The sequence below is a fragment of the Accipiter gentilis genome, chromosome 33 (genome assembly GCF_929443795.1).
Source record: "Accipiter gentilis chromosome 33, bAccGen1.1, whole genome shotgun sequence".
In the NCBI taxonomy this organism is placed as follows: Eukaryota; Metazoa; Chordata; class Aves; order Accipitriformes; family Accipitridae; genus Astur; species Astur gentilis.
Genome location: NC_064912.1, coordinates 9,337,092 through 9,349,224, shown reverse-complemented (window position 1 = coordinate 9,349,224; position 12,133 = coordinate 9,337,092).

Here is a 12,133-nt window from a genome sequence, read left to right as displayed (position 1 = left end):
ATTCCTGTCAGCCTTTGCGCTCGCCTTTCCTTTTATGCCGTCTCCGCCTCCAATTGCGGGGGGGGGGGGGGGGGGGGAGACGGGACATGTAGCTGGCGCGACCGCCTCAGGCGGGACAAGAACTACCCGTCCCAGCAGGCAGGGCGCCAGCGTTCCCTCAAGCGACGCCAGTGTCTTGCCCCGCAGGTCTCTGGGATGCGCAGTTCGCAAAGGCTGCGGGAGGGCAGCGTCGCCGAAGGGCTGCTCCTCGTTCCCTCATCCCACACGACGGTCGTTTCAGATGGGGACGGGCAGCAGCCGTGTGGGACGCTGCCTCGCCAGGGGACATGAACCTGTCCCGGGCGCTCCCAGGGGCCGCCTGCACCCGTCGTCGTCGAAGGGCCAGCCCGGCCGGCGGGGGAGGGGGGGGGACGCGGCGGGCGCTGGGGAGAGCGGGCCCGGCGCGGGTGTCACCTCACTGGGTTTCCCGCCTCCCTTAAGGACTGAGCCTCTGGAGTCAGGTGAAGACACGCTCGGTTTAGCTTTTATCTATGCAAAATTGCTCCTACCTAGTCCTGGAAGGCATAGGTGCAGAATGACAATATAGTGATGGCACCTGTGTTGGGTCAGTAAACCTCCCAAATGGAGCTCACCTGAGGTGAGAGCCAATGTTTCTGTACGTGTCCAGCTGTAAGTTGACAGGATGCGTTAAAAGTCCCAATTCTGGCAATTCTACAGCACACTTTGACTTCTTTATTATAATTGAAAAAAAAAATAATCCAGGTAAACCAAATTCATTAGGACTTGCTGAGTACTGAGGTCCTTGACTGGTAAGACTATTAGAACATATTAAAAATAAACAACAAAAAAATAAACCCAAAAAACATTGCTTGAAGTTAAGTATGTTTGGAGGAGACAGGGAGGAACAGAGGGGAAACGAGTAGATTTTGTTTAGTAGGCTGCACATGGCTGTGGCAGCTTTTCACCTTGGAAGGTTCAGCGTTAAGTGCTTCTAACTAAATGAAGTGAGTGCTTGGGAGAAGGGAGTTTCTTGGAGTGCTCGTATGCGAGGACTGAGTCATCTGCAGCACTATTTATATTGAACACTGTAGGGCAGGTTACGGAGTCGTTTTGAAAGCAGACGGGTTTAGAACTAAAATGTAAAGATCTCCATTCAGTACAAAATCCTGTGCATTTTTGGTTGGAGAACGACACAAACTCCCCTGAAGTGGCATTTACGTAACATAATCCTGACACAAGAACCAGATGGTTTCTGGCTGCACACCAGCAGCAACATGTACACCCTTGACTAGCAAAAAATTCTACATGGCAGGCAATACATGTGTTAATGGAAAAAAGTGCTGTGTTAATGAAAAATCTGCTTCCAATTGATCACATTCAGGGAAAACACTAGTGTACAGGGCAGCACTTATAAAAAAAGAAAAATCCCCACTGACATCACAGATAATTCAATTTGAAAGAAAAAAAAAAGTAATTCATAACAAAAGACTGACTATACACCTCTGCTAAGTGGAAGTCCTTCCTTCAAGCACCAAGAGCTTACACTCACCAGAGTCTGAAGAATGAGTTTTAAAGACCTTGTGAAAGCCACTTTGGTTATTCTCTGGTGCAGGTCTCCTTTCCAGTTTTCAGACACACATTGCTAGGGCCTCTGTTGTTCAAACTTGAGTATAATTAAGGAATATTCTCACCTGTGTTACTGTTGTAATATTTAGAATTTTGTTAAACTACAAGTAAAAGTTTCTCGGCTGTGTGTGGCAATCGCATTTCTGTTTTTAAAAAAAAAGTCATATGAAGTCCCACTGAGGGCTAGAATAGGATATGATCCTTTTTTATCAGGGGAATGGAGGAAGGAGTTTGAAGTAAAGCTACAGGAGTAAGAAATAAGTTTCCAAAGCAGCTAGTATCATAAGGAATACCTCAATATAGGTTTGTTTGGGTTTTTTTTTTATTTATGTAGGTTTTTTGTTGTTGTGGGTTTTTTTGTTTGTTTGTTTTAAATACTAACTTTTGCCTCTTAGGTGACATTTATTAACCCCTAGGTATCAAATACATTTCTTTTAGTATGGAAACAAGGTAACACCATTTGGAACAAACCAGCTTATGGGTTACTACTGTTGAATAATAGATATCCAAGTCCAGTGGAAACCAAGCTTCATGAGTTCTGCTGACAGAGTGGCTTGTTACTGTACACTTTTTACCATCATTATGAGCATTTAATAGCTCAGGTTTATAATGACTGCAGTGCTGTATTGCAAGCTTGTTTTTTGTTTGAGCCTTGACACAGCCTACAAGTCAGGAAAGGCTTAACTGGAGGCAGGTACTGTATTTTCAGAGCATTTAAGACTTGCATTAAGATTACCAGCACACAGAACATGTAGGCAGCAATTCTTACATACACTTTGGCATTCCTTAAAAAGGCTTCTTGAAGGTTTTTGAAATGGAGCTTCATTCTGCCAGTTCCTAAAGTCCCAAGTCATAATTTTTTAAATTTTTTTTTTTTTTGGGTGGGTGAGGGGTGGTGGTGCAGGGAGTGGGGCCAAATATGTGTTTGATCAGAGGGATGGAAGTATGTATTACCGCTCATCTTGGGGGAGAAGAATTACTTGTGTTATCCAACATTTCTTCCTTCCCTGACAGGTACTTATTCCCTAGGTACTTGCTAGGATATGAACAATTAGTCCACAGAATTTCAGAAGATGCCAGATGTCCTTCAGAGTGTACGAACCTGTTTTACAGGCTGTGCCGCACATAGGAATTGTGTAAACTCAAACACTAAATTTTTAACAGGGCTAGTAGTTTGTTTTTCCACTTACGAACAGCTGGTACTCAAAACAAAACCCAAGTGGAATCATGATAATTTTAATGGCAAAATATATACTGGAATGTAAATGGTCATGTTCTCTTGAGGTTTTAAAGCATTATAAAAGCTTTTCTTGTTTAAATCTCTTTTGCATCAAAATGTTTAGCTCTTCACTTCATTAATATTAAAGAGCTTTTCTTATTGAGAACCACCCATATACATCCATCATCACATCATGACTGACCTAAATTATCAAAGCACTGCTTAGAAAAGAAGAGGCTGGACTACCTCAGGGTTAACATGTCAGGACTGGGGTGCAGAGAAACTGTTTCCCCCCCAGTCACTGTTCTACCCATCCTTGCACTGCCTTCTAGCTGTTGTTAGATGCTTTGCTGAGTCAGTCTATCTCACTAGATTTAGCTACAGAACAATCCACTTTCTTTTTCCTCCTGGGTTACTGAGATGAATCAACTCTTAAGAGGTGTTTGACAAATGCCAAAGCTGGTATAAAGTAAGAATGGGGAACAGGACTTCTTTTTTAGTGAGAGCAAGCTATTCACATATTAAGCTACCTCAAGGTAGCTTCACCACTAGTTTGCAGCCTGTGATAAGTCAATCCTATAGCAGTGAAATGGAGATCCTCATTCATATGATATTAGGAATAGTATTGTGTACTTTAGTAATAGCTTTCATCCAAGGTTCCCACAAGCACTTTACACCCTAGAAGATGTACCAATGAAGTACCAATGTTTAGTTACGTGAACTGAAGCAGAAAAGAAAGATACACTTCACTAAAAGGCTTCAAGCAATTAACAGCTCACCACCAACAGGTAAGCTTATTAAACTCCATAAAATAGCAGCGGTCTAAGGGGGAACGAGAGTGGTTTTAGGGTCCTGGGTTATGAGTGAATTGACTTAGTTTAGCTTGAGATCAGGTAAGTTCTTGAGCTGCTGCAAAATGGGAAAGAAAGCATTTGGCTGAGATTGGGAGGAGCAGGAAAGGAATAAGACTTCCCCTTCTGGTGTGGCAGCAAGCTGAAATTCAACTGACGCACTGCGAGCCGTGCCCTGAAATTTAAAAGTATTCAAATGTGTACATTAGTTATGCACTTAGAGTAGCCTGTTATTTGGAATTGCTTTGAAGTCAGAATGAGCCTTTAAAAACAAAGCCAAAAGAATAAGTTATTTACCCAGGAGGAAGAAAAGACAAGAGTTACAAGGTAAATTATTAAAAGAAAAATATAGAGAAGTTTTCTCAGATATGAAAGTGCCATTCTAGAAGTATAGCTCTTTATCTGAGGCTTATGTGAAAGAACAATCTCAAAAGACATTCTAGAAATTAAGTTTAGCATTACTTAGAAGAAGTAGGTAGAGTTAAATGAGTCCAGAAAGTTTTTTTGGAAAAAGTGAATTAAGGCAGTACCTAAGTACAACTGATAGACCTCTTGAAGGCAGTGTAAGAGTTTTTCTAAATACTTTTCATATTGATGAGGCCTGACACAGAACTGAAAATACTGAACTAGTTTAAGTTTGATTAGGTACCAGGAGATTACAAATTAATATTCATAAACTCTGGCAAATTCTCTTTCCAGGTAGTCTGTGGAGATGTAGCTCAGAACTAGAGAAGAAAAAACACACTATGTTTCACCATGATGGCTTTTTCAAGAGCCAAGTCTATCCTAAGCTTTGCTGGTGTTCCTGGAAGAATAAGTGAGTTATAAAGAGGCTTTTATATTTGCACAAGGCCATGTATAATCTAAACTAAGATATCTTGACCTGGAAACATCTTTTCACTGATTTGTTTGTTCTAACCTTGTTATTTAATAAATGCTGTTTCTGACCTATTACTCTTCCTCTACTGGACACTCATATAATTGCTATATTTGTGTTGTCTTAACATTAATGTATTTTAAGCTATTTGAATGGAAGAGATTAAAATAAAAGTCTCCTTTGGTTTTCCAAATGTTTGAGGTCTCCAATCTAGAGTTAAAGCACATATTGTAGGCTTCAAAAAGAGCATAAAATTAATTGTTTTTACTTTAGATAGCCAAAGAAATATATGGACCTATATACCAAAATACCAGTTCATAGTTCTCTGTGTCTATCTCCTTACCTTTCAAATAGTTCATATACTCAGCTTGTTATTTTCCAAGGTAATCGCGCATCTCTCACTTTTGTATGTATACAAAACCTTTCTTTCTCTTGCTTATGTATCTCTAGAAATAAAGAATGAAATGTCATCCTTTTTACAAATGCCACCCCCTTTCTTCAGGTTACTTTAATTGGAGGCTCAGAGTTCTCAGCTGTGTAATCTAATGCTTAATTAGCCTGTTATTTAGATTTGAGAAATCTGTAAGTTGGGTGCTAGCTAGTTCTTTTTTCAAGGTGCCCCTCTTCAAATGCACAGTCACTGCAGTTTACTCCTTAGAATTTCTTCTGTGGTTTAGATGTCATGAGGCTCCAGACTGATAAAAAGTAGGGGGAGAGCGGTTTAGGTAAGTAGTTTTGCTATCAAAACTGTTAGTGATGTGTGGGTGTTTTTGCTATCAAAGCTCAAAATAAACAAAGATGTGTGTTTAGGTGTGCACGTTGTGAAGAATCTATACATAGTTTATAAACCTTATGACAGTTGAAAATGTTGTGAACAGCAGAAGGATTGCTTAATGTGGAAGGAATGTGCTGAGCAAAGAACACGCATCCAAGGAAGGGAAAAATGAGATCACTTCAATGATATATACAGTGACTGAGTTAGGATTGGAAAGGTTAGAGACAAGAGGGAATCTATTTTGAAGAAAGGCAGAGATCGTGTGGTTCTAGAGATCTGAAAGTCAGGTGTAGGACTGGTGGGAGGAGGCATCATGTCAGTTAAGATACTGAACCAGCTGAAAATAAATCCTGTTAAGTACAATACAGACCTCTGTTCAATTGTTCTTGTGCTTTCATCTTGATTAGTAACATTGTGATTAGTAAATTAACCTGCTGCTTTGTTAGAGTAAATTTATTTTCACCTGTAAATCTGTTGGATGGGGAGAATAAATATTACAAGCATAAGATACGTAGATTTTCTGGAAGCGATGAATGGAAACAGAGGATAATTTTGCTCCCTGTGACCTGAGACAAATTTGAGAATCTCAGGGGCTGGGATGCTGAGGTGATTGAGCAACAATGATAACTTTTAAGTGCCAGATCCTCAGGAGATTTTCTTCCACTGGCTGTAAGCTAGCATTGCTCTAGCAGGAGACAAGTAACAGAGAGAATTTGCAATTCTGGATACCATCAAATTGTCAGTCTTGTAGCTTGATGAAGAGGTAAAAAAAAGTGTAGGAAAGGTGGCTAGCGTTTAAAGTGGGGCTTACAGTCTAACAGATGCACAAGGTGAGTCCCCACTAGCAAACAGAGTTCAGTTGTACTTCATATACTTTTTCTAGACTGTTAATAAAGAATGTTTTTGTGAGATAATGAAAACGTTGAACTTGGCACTGAAAATATCAGTATAGGGTGTTAATGCAGGGTATGTAACATGCTGTTTATTTGCACCCTTTCTTATTGCAGTGACTCCCTGACAGGGAGAAGCTCAGAGCTGCTATGTCCACTGTTGGGTTCCATAACATCTCTAGGCCAGATCTCCTGCCTTATACATGTGGTAAGAGTTTTATAACACTTGTGTTTTACATGGTATCGGTCTGTCTCCAGGGAGGTGGGAATACAAAACTAGTTCCATGTGGGATTTTCATGTGCTTACTTTTCCTCTTCTTAATTCTCCAGAATTCCAGCTGAGGGAGCATTTTGTCCATTAGAGATCCCTTAAGATTTTAGTTTTGGTAACGACTGAAGCAAAATGGCATTATTGTCATGAAGAAAGAATAACAGTGTCATGGTATTTTTAAAGCTGTTCTTCTATAGCTCGTTAACATGTTCACATTTTTGCAGAAAATAATTACTTCATTATGACATTGTGAGAATGAAATAGTGAGCTAATTTCTAAATAGGACTAATTACTCCAGAATTATTCTGTGCCAGTATTTTTATTCCAGAGAGGGCAATTTGCATGGGGAATTATTCCAGAATAGGGATGGCTAAATCAATTACAATTTCCCCTCTGTCTTGAGAGAGAGCACATATTGGTACTGTGATGTTGTACATGGGAATTTGAAATAAAGTAATTGCGTGTTACCTAAACTTGTCCACAAACACTTGAATAGCTAGAGGATTTGGTTAAAATTATCAGAAGAAAAATTCTTGTTAGACTTTAGTGTATGCCAAGTGCTTTTTGTCATTCATAGGTGTTCATGCATTTATTTTTGTTCTAACTCCATTACTCCTGTTGGCATTATACCACTGATTAGTTTTAGTTTGTTTTGTCCATCTGCAAAGTCACTAAAATAGTACTACGTGGGAGATTATTTTTCCAACACAAAATGTAAGTGCTTACATGAAAAAGTGAAGAAAAAAATTAAGTTTACATTATGTAAAAACTATTGCACCAACATGAAAATGTCACTGGCATTCTAATAAGTATTAGCTTAATCCAAACTTGCTTGCACAATTCCTGTTTTATGCATTGTCCTTAGTAGTTACATAACTATGTTGGCACATGTGGAACGTCAAGACAAATGAAAAGGTATCTTTCCCCAGAGGGTTTATTAACACTGCTTTTCTGTGCTATGCACTTAATCTTTTCCATAACGTGGTTCCTAGCTAGGTAAACTTTGAACGTAGTAACAGATACAGAAGTTGTCTGAGATTTAGTTGACAATGTTTATACTATTGTTATTTTAATTACTATTTTTAAGGGACATTTTTCTCTTCAGTTGTTTTCTTCTTTAATCTTTTTTGGAAATACCAGATGTGGCAACAGCAACATCACTCTTTTCAAAGTAGTGGTCTAATTAAAGTGTGCTGAACCAAACAGGCAAAATGCACATTGTTCTTGATTTTGCACTGTGCCCAAACGACATTAAACAATATTGTGTCTAAAAAGAGCATTGTTCTGTACAGCTTGTAAAAGTTAATGAACACGGTGAATCCTTTAATAACGCCTTCCTTCTGTTTATTAGCAGTGTGTACCCCATTCCTAGAACAACTTATCTCCTCCCTGCCATACAGTTGAAGCATATGCTTAACAAAATACGGATTTCTGAAAATAACTGTTTCGGAAAGTTTTAATGCTTTTTTAGGAAATAACTGTATGTAAGACTGCTGTTCCTTGAAGTGCAGTAACTTTTGGGAAGAAAAAGTGGTGTTTTTTTCTCTATGTACATTGATCCCTCAGATTTTTAGGATTGTTGTGATGAGGTGATTTATAAGGGATTTTTTTCCTTTAGATTTTTTTCTGTAAATAGCTTTAGAGAATTGGAGAGGACTCAGATCAAGTCTGTACTATAAGGCTTGACAGCATAGGTCAGTTGCCTTAGTGAGTGGAAAAAAAAAAAAAAATTACACGTGCTACCCAGAAGAGCTGTGCCAGCACAAAACGACAATGTAGAAGCAACTATACAGCCAGAAGAATTCCTTTGTCAGCCTAGCTAATGTTGTTTGTGAAGGGAATGTAATAGGCCTAGCAGAAAACCCTCTTTCTCTTGGTAAGTGCTATGTAATTATGCCAGCAGAATTTCTGAAGTACAGTCAGGCAAAAAAGCTGGCACAAGCATGAACAGAGAAACCCCAAAGCAGTGTCAGAACAAAGCTTTGTTGTTGAAGTTATGTGTGGTAAATAGACCTTAACCTACTGTTCTGTGAAAGATTAATTTCAACCTTTATGTTTAATTATTGCCATAATGGTATTACTTTCTTCATTTTTTCCATTCAGAGTTTTTGTTTTATTATTTCAGTGTTGAAACCCACAATAGTTTTTTTTCAAATTAAATAGTGAAAGATAAAATTCTTACCTTTTTCAGGTGACTAATTTCTGTCACATAAGTAATACCAATTTAACACATGTTAAAAACGGGCACTGACAAGGATTTCTGGAAGTCTTAGGGTTCTGCAGATGTTTAAGGAAACGAACAGTCAAATTTGGGTTCAAGTCAGGAAATGCTCTGGCTGGATGCTCAGTGCTTGGTATGCTTGTATTCTGCCAAAGTGGCATGTAACTCTAGGTCTTCTGCTCACATGATAGAAGGTTGTAAACCTAGAGTGTGTGTGTGTGTACAGCTCCAAAATACTACCTCCTGGTCTGTGCTCTTACCTACCTGTACTCCCTTCACCAGTAAAAATTACTTGATTTCTTGAAATCCTGTTCAGTAGTTTGATACCCTAACAGAATTGACAGTATGCTAGAATTATTATTCTAAACAACAAATAGATGTTTTACTGCTTCTAGATGTAGATTTGAAGTTCAGAGAGGAGTTGTCAGTGGTTGATAATCATAACAGGAGAGCAAAGAAATATATTTCACACTGGTCTTTATAAATTGTCCATGGGTGTCACTCTTGAGTCAGACTGAAACACTTTAGAAGCAAATCTGAGAGTGGTTTTTCCTCTTCTTCTTTCTGTTGTTTCCACAGTTGACACTTTTCTTCTTAAATTTATTTCCCATTACTCTCCATAACGATGTCAACTCCAGTAGGCCAGCTTAACTTGTCTGAATTATATTATTCTTAGATGATATCTTGGGAAGTTTCTGAACTTAAGTTACAGTAATGTAACAGCAGAAATACCTCCCTGGCAACACTTTCTGGATTTACAGTTCAATGACCGATTGATTACTATATTGATAAATCTTTTCTTATTTTGTACAACTCTACTAATTTCTGTCAGCCTTTTGGAGCAAAATCAAGTGACGAGGAGAAAGCATTTGTTAGTATCAACGTGTAATTCTATGCAGAAAGCCAATGCAAGCTCTGTAAATCCCATAACTGAGAAAAAGCTGAAATGTAACTTCACTGTTAAATAAGCTATATATTTATTATTCCCTAAAGGTAAATATTGCTCTAAGAGAACCATCAGTATATCCAGTCATCTCAGACATATTTTTTTGTGTGTGTGTGCACAGCCTATATATAACAAAACAGTGTGCTGCTTATAGGATTTAATATGTATTATACAAGGCAGTGGATAAATTATTAGCATAACATAACTACAGTTTCCAAGTAACAATATCCTTATCTTAATGTCACTTAATACATTTATTCTTAGTGCTTCTGGTTTTTGTTTCATTTGTTGGCTGAATCCAAGATTCTGCTTTATAAACAACTTCTGAATTCAGGCATTACATCTCACATTAAAGCCAGTTGGTATAGTACACTTCTCCCAATAAAGTGCTAAAAGTTTTTTTTTATTTTATTTTTAACTCCCTCCTACCAAAATTACTCAAAAATGAGGGTTGCACAACAATCTTGTTAAGATAGAAAATGTCTTCCTTACTCCTGTAGCACATCATTTCCCTAAATCTGTTTTATTGCAAGTGCCATCACCCATCTACATAATAACTATCAAATAAATTTCCTGCACACTGCACCAAATAATCCTCTGTTGAATGAGTTAGCTTTTATCTGGCACAGTTTGACACTTTGTTTTTGAGAGTGAACAACACAGTGTTTTACTGAATTGAGAAACAGTTATGTTGGATTAATTTCTGTTTTAAGAATAAGTATTTGTAGTATGCTTTTTAGAGGCATGGGCAGATAAGAAATGGTCCTCCAAAATGGAATTTCAAAACTGCTATATAGATACTTGTCTTCAGAAGTTCTGGGGAATCTCATGTAGTCAGTGAAAACAGCAGGTGAACCACAGGACATAGATTGTGAAATAATGTGTGTTTTAGATGTGTAGCAAGGTCTGTCACTGGGAATTACTGCTTATCAAGATCTTCTGATTATATGCCTGCTTTCAGACCCTTTGGAAGTAGGACTTCTGAATGTTAAGATGTGAGAAAACAAAGGCAACAGGCCCTGACAACTGTAATTCCTCATAGTTTTTCTACCATTTGTCACCTCTGTTTCATAATTACATACATCAATAAAACTATATATAGCTAAGGAGAAAAGACTGACTTTTATGGTGGTTGTTTATATGAATGACACATTAGAGACCCTTTACTATCATTGCTTCCCAGTTTGCTATGTGTGAAAAATGCATTGCTTAATAATCAAGGATTTGTGTTTTGGGGCACATCTATCAAAAAAAAGTAATTTATCTCTAAAGGCTGAAAGCTTTGGGAAGTAGTAGTCCAACTGTAGGAGGAAAATAATTGCTGTAAGAGATAGCAGTATTCTCCAGAGCTCTGATGAAATGAGCTGTAGTTAGCCTTTTACTTGAGGGGAGGTTTCCTAGAGTTTGAAAAAATGAGACTTCTTTGTATTTACTTCTGTGTCTTATAATAAATGTGTTTGAAGTCTAGCCACATAGGAAAACTGTTTCTGGCCAACTGGTTATAAAGAGTGTAGACATATCTGCCATGATATCTTATGATCCCATATACACAATATCTAATAATTAGACATAAATTAAGTTCTACTCTACTTAAGAGTTTGACAAGACTTTTAAAATGAAGACATTGGTGCGTTAGTTCGCCAAATTTGTACTTCCGTGATGGACTTGGTTTCACATCCCCACTAGGTAATCAGCTCTTTATCTTTCTTTCTGTTCTGTTTCTGGCCTTTTCCCCAGGCCCTAGGGAGTAAAGCTCTATGAACTGACTGGATTAACAAATTGAAGCTGCTTGCCATGTGGTCAGGTAAGCCTTAGAGCCCACCCTTGAGCTTCAGAGTGAAGAGCAGGACTATCCCTTTCACTAACACCAAGACATTTAATCAGCTTAGCTGTATATAATCTAACCACATCTTTGGTGACCTACAGACCAGTCTTACTAATTAGACATGAATCATCTTTGTGCCAAAATAGGCTGATTTAGAATATATCTCATTACATTTGAGTGACAAAATATTTTAGGAATCACAATATTAACACTACTGCATATCATATAACAGATGTATTCAAGTACAATAACAGCAAGCTGTTTTGGGGAGAGAGGTATTTTGAGTATGCAGGAGAAGCCATTGCCAATAAGTAAAACCAGATGCACTTCTTCTGCACTAGGAAAACAGAGGAAAGAGTTTAATAGCAAAAAGTAAAGTAGTTGTGAAGACTCTCATAATACGACCTGTGGTAGGAGTTACATCCTGTAGTTCATTCCATTGTTAATTGTCTCACAAAGTAATGTCAAGTCTTACACTCCTCTCTAATATTTTTTCTGGAAGTCCTATATTTGGGTTACATCTACTGGGAAGCTTCTCTGCCACCAGGTGAAGCTACTTGTGTAGCATCAATAGATCATCTTAAAATTATGTTCCACATAACAGCACTGAGTTAACAGTATGCCTTGAGAAT